General features: G+C 37.7%; 1 pseudogene; it reads right to left on the minus strand.

Moving 5' to 3' along the window:
• Positions 1 to 4,783: 4,783 nt before the first annotated feature.
• LOC113896428 lies at positions 4,784 to 5,711 on the minus strand (annotated as a pseudogene).
• Positions 5,712 to 6,041: the final 330 nt, after the last annotated feature.

Genomic DNA, 6,041 nt, shown 5'->3' on the forward strand with positions numbered 1-6,041 from the left:
GAAGCTTGTCAAATTAAGTATGTGGATCTGACCCAGTCTTTTCTCAAATAACTGTCTCTGTGCTGTCTCACAGATTCATTGGAAAAGACTCTGATGCTGGGAGGGATTGGGGGCAAAAGGAGAAGGGGACAACAGAGGATGAGATGGCTGGATGGCATCACCAACTCAATGGACATGAGTTTGAGTTAACTCCGGGAGTTGGTGATGGACAGGGAGGCCTGGCGTGCTGCGATCCATGGGGTCGCAAAGAGTCAGACACGACTGAGCGACTGAACTGAACTGAACTGTGCTGTCTCAGAGCAACTGAGATTTTTCATGCACCCTTTAAGAGGGAAATCTTTATTCGGTAGCCCTCTGACTCTCCAATATGCAAGCCCCACTGAACTCCAATGCCAGATGGTTTGAAGACTTGTCTTCCCAGTGTAGGACTCTTGGTCTGGAGAGCCTGTTGTGGGGCTCAGACCCAGCACTCTTGGGGAGAACCTCTGAAGTTGTGATTATCTTCCTGTGTGAGTCTCCTCCTTGTAAATGAAATCTTGGGTATATATTGCATTCCTTCCTTCTTACTCATTGTGCTGTGTTTTCTTCTTTATATCTTTAGTCATGAAAATCATTTTGGCTAGTCTTCTCATGGATAGTTCTCATCAATAGCTGCTCTGTGAATTATAGTTTTGGTTTTACCATGGGAGGAGATGAACTCAGGGTCATTCTTTTCTGCCATTTTAGCCACACCCCTCAAACCTCTTGATTTCAGCCAGTGAGACCCATTTCAGGCTTCTGACCCTAGAATTGTAAGAGCATATATGTGTTTCCTTCCCATTTAAGTCACCACAGAGCATTGAGCAGAGTTCCTTGGATATACATATGCATGTGGTTGATTCACTTCTCTGTATAGGGTTAGGGTTGGGGTTCACTGTACAGCAGAAATTAACTCAACATTGTGGAGTGACTCTGCCCCAATAAAAATTAAAAATATAAAGACATTTACCAAAAATAAGAAAAGATATATACACATATTTGCTTTCTATCACTAGTATGGTATTTAAAATTAGCATTGGGAATTGAATATAAACATTTAACTAATAAAAGTTTGCTGAGGAAATTGATATTAAGTGTCTCAGTTCATTCATTCAGCTTCCCCTGTAAAGGCATTCAATGTCGTGACCCCATCTTAAGCAGAAGAAGAAATCAAAAATTAATTTGGAGATATTCAGTCTCTTTAATCAGTAGAATATTTATCATGTACAAATGTAAATGTGATTTGGATTTCTCATTTTTGAGACATTAAGTAAATAAAGTCATTAATCATTTAAATTTATTTATAGCATTTACTTTAAATCTTTGTGTAAATTTCTACACTCTTCTATTTCATGTTAATTTTTAGATTCATTTTTTTACATTTTAATCCTCTCCAAGTTTCCTTTAAAGACAAAATATGAGATCAGGAGTCTGTTTTTGTGTACAAATATGTGTATGTTTATTTGCGATAAAATTTATATAAATGAATTTACATATACATGCACACAACTTTCTTTTGAATATTTTCTTTGGGCCTGAGAAAATATGTCTGCACATTTAATTTATTTCATATAATATTTGCCTGATGTTATGTTTACAGTACTACATGACATTTAGAAATAAGAAAATTTAGGCTCAGAAATGTTATATTGTTAAGAATCACATAAAAAGACTGAAATTTATTGGGGACGTTCTTGAATTATATACAAATGGAAACATGAAGTAGTACTGTAATTTTGGTATGGCTCTTTAATTTATTGAATTATATGTTTTAATTATGTATAGTGTATATTGTGTCATACTTAAAGCCCAATACACTTTACAGAAGGGAAAATGTAACAATGAATGTACCACAGTAGTATCTAGAGGACTAGTAGGTGATTCAGACTGGGCAGTGATAGGAGGTATCTCTTCTACCTGGGAAGAAACAAATGGTATCCATATAGATACAGGAATGATATAGATAAATTAAATTCACATTTGATACTTTTTCTTTTCTAAAATAAAATATGAACCTAGGTATAAAAATATGATAAACTGATTGTAGAAAGAAGTGCAACCTGACCACACGTATTATTAACAAACCTTAGAAACAGATGTAAATTCTCCTAGCTCACTATTATACTCAAGAAGAGAGCAGTGGAGCTCCAATTATATATGTGTAATACATATCACATCATATATTATCATTTGGTAAGAAAGGAATTATATTATATCATTTGCTCTTAGGATAGCTGGTTATGCAGCAACAGCTAACTGATACAATTAGCAAAGTGAATAGAAGTAAGAATGAAGACAATAATCTGCTAATTATTCTTGGTATTTTTCTTATATTTGAAGACAGTACTCTTGATTATTTTGTTATTTCAGATGACTCTATTATAAAGTGCTTATGGTCACCAGAAACAGTTGAAAGGACATGCATGTGTGTGTGGGAATACTAGTGCTCTTCATTCATGTGAATTGATAGGAATTCATGCTCTCCTGAGTCACTTTTTGGAAATAAACATGAAAAAATTCCTGTGCATAAAGGAAACATATAATTGGTGACATTGATAATGTTCATCCACCATTACTTTAGTGTTCATGAAAAAGTGTAGGAGAGGGGACATATTTCCCTTATAGCAATAGAAGGACTCATACTATAGGCAGCATTAAACATTTTGAAGTGGTAAAAAGATAATACATCAATAAAACTAAAAAGTGCCAATCAAATTTCCACACATATATAAAAGCGCTATTCTATGGACAACAGTTCTCCATATTCTGGGCTTCCCAAGTGGCTCAGTGTTGAAGAATGTACCTGCTAAGCAGGAGATGTAGATTGGGAAGATCCCCTGGAGAAGGAAATGGCAACCCACTCCAGCATTCTTGCCTGGGAAATCTCATGGATAGAGGAGTCTGGCAGGCTACAGTCCATGGGGTCACAAAAGAGTTGGACACAACTAACTAACACCCAAACAAGAGTGGGACACAACTAATTAACACCCAAACAACTAACACCCAAACACAACTAACCAACACCCAAAATGTCCATATTCCAGTGAATAAATGTACAGTATGAAAAATAAATATTTTGCAAAATAACTCAGTATATGATTTAAAAATCTTCATCTTTTTTAAGGTCATCTATGAATCTAAGGTCATATTAGGTCAGCATATTTATTAAAGTTTATCTTAGAATAAATACTCCTCTTGAAGAAATGTATTTGATAATAATTTTGCCAGTGACTAAAGTCAGCATTTTAGACACTGAATTAAGAAAAAGAAAAAAAAATAAGAAAAAAGTATCAGAACTCTAATGAGGAGAATAATACCAAGTGGCCAGCTTTAACACATTTCAGTTCAGTTCAGTTCAGTCACTCAGTCGTGTCTGACTCTTTGCGACCCCATGAATCGTAGCACGCCAGGCCTCTCTGTCCATCACCAGCTCCTGGAGTTCACCCAGACTCATGTCCACTGAGTCTGTGATGCCATCCAGCCATCTCATCCTCTGTTGGCCCCTTCTCCTCCTGCCCCCAATCCCTCCCAGCATCAGAGTCTTTTCCAATGAGTCAACTCTTCGCATGAGGTAGCCAAAGTACTGGAGTTTCAGCTTTAGCATCATTCCTTCCAAAGAAATCCCAGGGCTGATCTCCTTCAGAATGGACTGGTTGCATCTCCTTACAGTCCAAGGGACTCTCAAGAGCCGTCTTCAACACCACAGTTCAAAAGCATCAATTCTTCGGCACTCAGCCTTCTTCACAGTCCAACTCTCACATCCATACATGACTACAGGAAAAACCATAGCCTTGACTAGACGAACCTTTGTTGGCAAGGTAATGTCTCTGCTTTTGAATATGCTATCTAGGTTGGTCATAACTTTCCTTCCAAGGAGTAAGCGTCTTTTAATTTCATGGCTGCAGTCACCATCTGCAGTGATTTTTCAAGCCCCCCAAAATAAAGTCTGACACTGCTTCCCCATCTATTTCCCATGAAGTGATGGGACCAGATGCCATGATCTTCATTTTCTGAATGTTGAGCTTTAAGCCAACTTTTTCACTCTCCACTTTCACTTTCATCAAGAGGCTTTTGAGTTCCTCTTCACTTTCTGCCATAAGGGTGGTGTCATCTGCATATCTGAGGTTATTGATATTTCTCCCTGCAATCTTGATTCCAGCTTGTGCTTCTTCCAGTCCAGTGTTTCTCATGATGTACTCTGAATATAAGTTAAATAAGCAAGGTGACAACATACAGCCTTGACGTACAATCGATATTGTAAGTAGGAGCAGTTAAGGTAGAGCTATAGAAAGAAATGTTTGATAAAAAGGCAAAAAGTGGTCTCAGATTTTCCTCCATTATTAACTTATATAAATTGCTTTCATCATCAGTTGTACCTTTTTTCATCAGAGTACTATAATGTATGACAATTCCAGTAGTAAAACAACAGAAAAAGTATTTAATATGATGTATATAATATGAAATATTCTAAAATGTTGTTTCATTAGGTAAATGGGGATTTCCAAATATTTCTGAGCCATGGTTGAAAATAAATTTGGGAAAACATGAAAACAGCAATGAGCAAAGCTGTTGGATATCAGAGAGCAGAAAGGTTGATAAAGTCAGTTATTTAAACCTGATAAAGAAGTTGAGGTCAAGGAAAAAACATTAGGAAATAAATAGAGAAAAATATTACTTTAACAATCTGATTAAATATTCAAAATTTCTGACGCTGGGGCTTTGTCTTCTGCTATCATGTGCATTTCCTCAGTATTCTGACAATTGATCATTTTGTAGTTTGCTTCACAAAGAGTGCTTTCAGAGCCCTCTTTATATCTTTATTTCTCAGACTGTAGATGAAGGGGTTCAGCATGGGTGTGACCACAGTGTACATCACTGAGGCAGTTGCACTTGATCGTGAGCTGTGGGTACCAGCAGAGCTAAGGTACACCCCTAGCATTGTACAATAAAATAAGGAAACAAATGAGAGGTGAGATGCACAGGTAGAGAATGCTTTATACTTCCCCTGAAGTGATGAGATTCCACGTATGCAAGAAACTATCTTAGAGTAAGAGTAAAGGACACCAGTGAAAGGACCACCACCCATCAGGACAGCTGCAAAATACATCACCATGTTATTAAGAAAGGTGTCAGAACAGGCAATTTGGATCATTTGATTGAGTTCACAAAAAAAGTGGGGGATTTTCAAGTTTGTGCAGAAGGATAGTCACAATACCATTAAGCTTTGTAACAAGGAATTCAGAAGACATATGATCGAGGACATTAGAACCAGAAGTGCACAGAGCCGGGGGTTCATGATGACTGTGTAGTGCAAGGGGTGGCAGATGGCCACAAAGCGGTCATAGGCCATCATGGTCAGGAGAAAAATGTCCAACACTGCAGAGAGGGTGAAAAAATAAATCTGTGTGATGCAGCCTTCATAGGTTATAGCTTTATTCTGGGTTTGGATGTTCCACAGCATCTTTGGGATGGTGGTAGAGGTGAAACAGATATCTACAAATGACAGGTTGGAGAGGAAGATGTACATAGGGGTGTGGAGGTTGGGGTCTGAACTGACGGCTAAGCAGGTTTCCAAAAACAGTGAGCAGGTACATGGATAAGAAAAGCCCAAATATGAGAGGGTGCACTTCTGGTTGCTCTGAAAATCTCAGAAGAAGAAATCCTGAAATCCATGTATCATTGCCTGGTTGCATATGATGGAAGTAACTTCTAGGAAAGAAGGAAATAACATGACTAATACAAATATGTGAGGGTGTGTGTGCTAAGTTGCTTCAGTTGTGTCTGACTCTTTGTAATACTATGGACTATAGCCTGCCAGGCTCCTCTGTCCATGGAATTCTCCAGGCAAGGATACTCGAGTGGATTCCATGCCCTTCTCCAAGGGATCTTCCCAACCCATGGATTGAACCTGTGATTCCTGCATTTCAGGCAGATTCTTTACTGCTGAGTCACCTGGGAAGCACCAATATTCACACAAACTTGCATTATTCACATATTCTAAATTATATAATGTATACTTTGCA

The sequence above is a fragment of the Bos indicus x Bos taurus genome, chromosome 7, assembly GCF_003369695.1.
Source record: "Bos indicus x Bos taurus breed Angus x Brahman F1 hybrid chromosome 7, Bos_hybrid_MaternalHap_v2.0, whole genome shotgun sequence".
Taxonomy (NCBI): domain Eukaryota; kingdom Metazoa; phylum Chordata; class Mammalia; order Artiodactyla; family Bovidae; genus Bos; species Bos indicus x Bos taurus.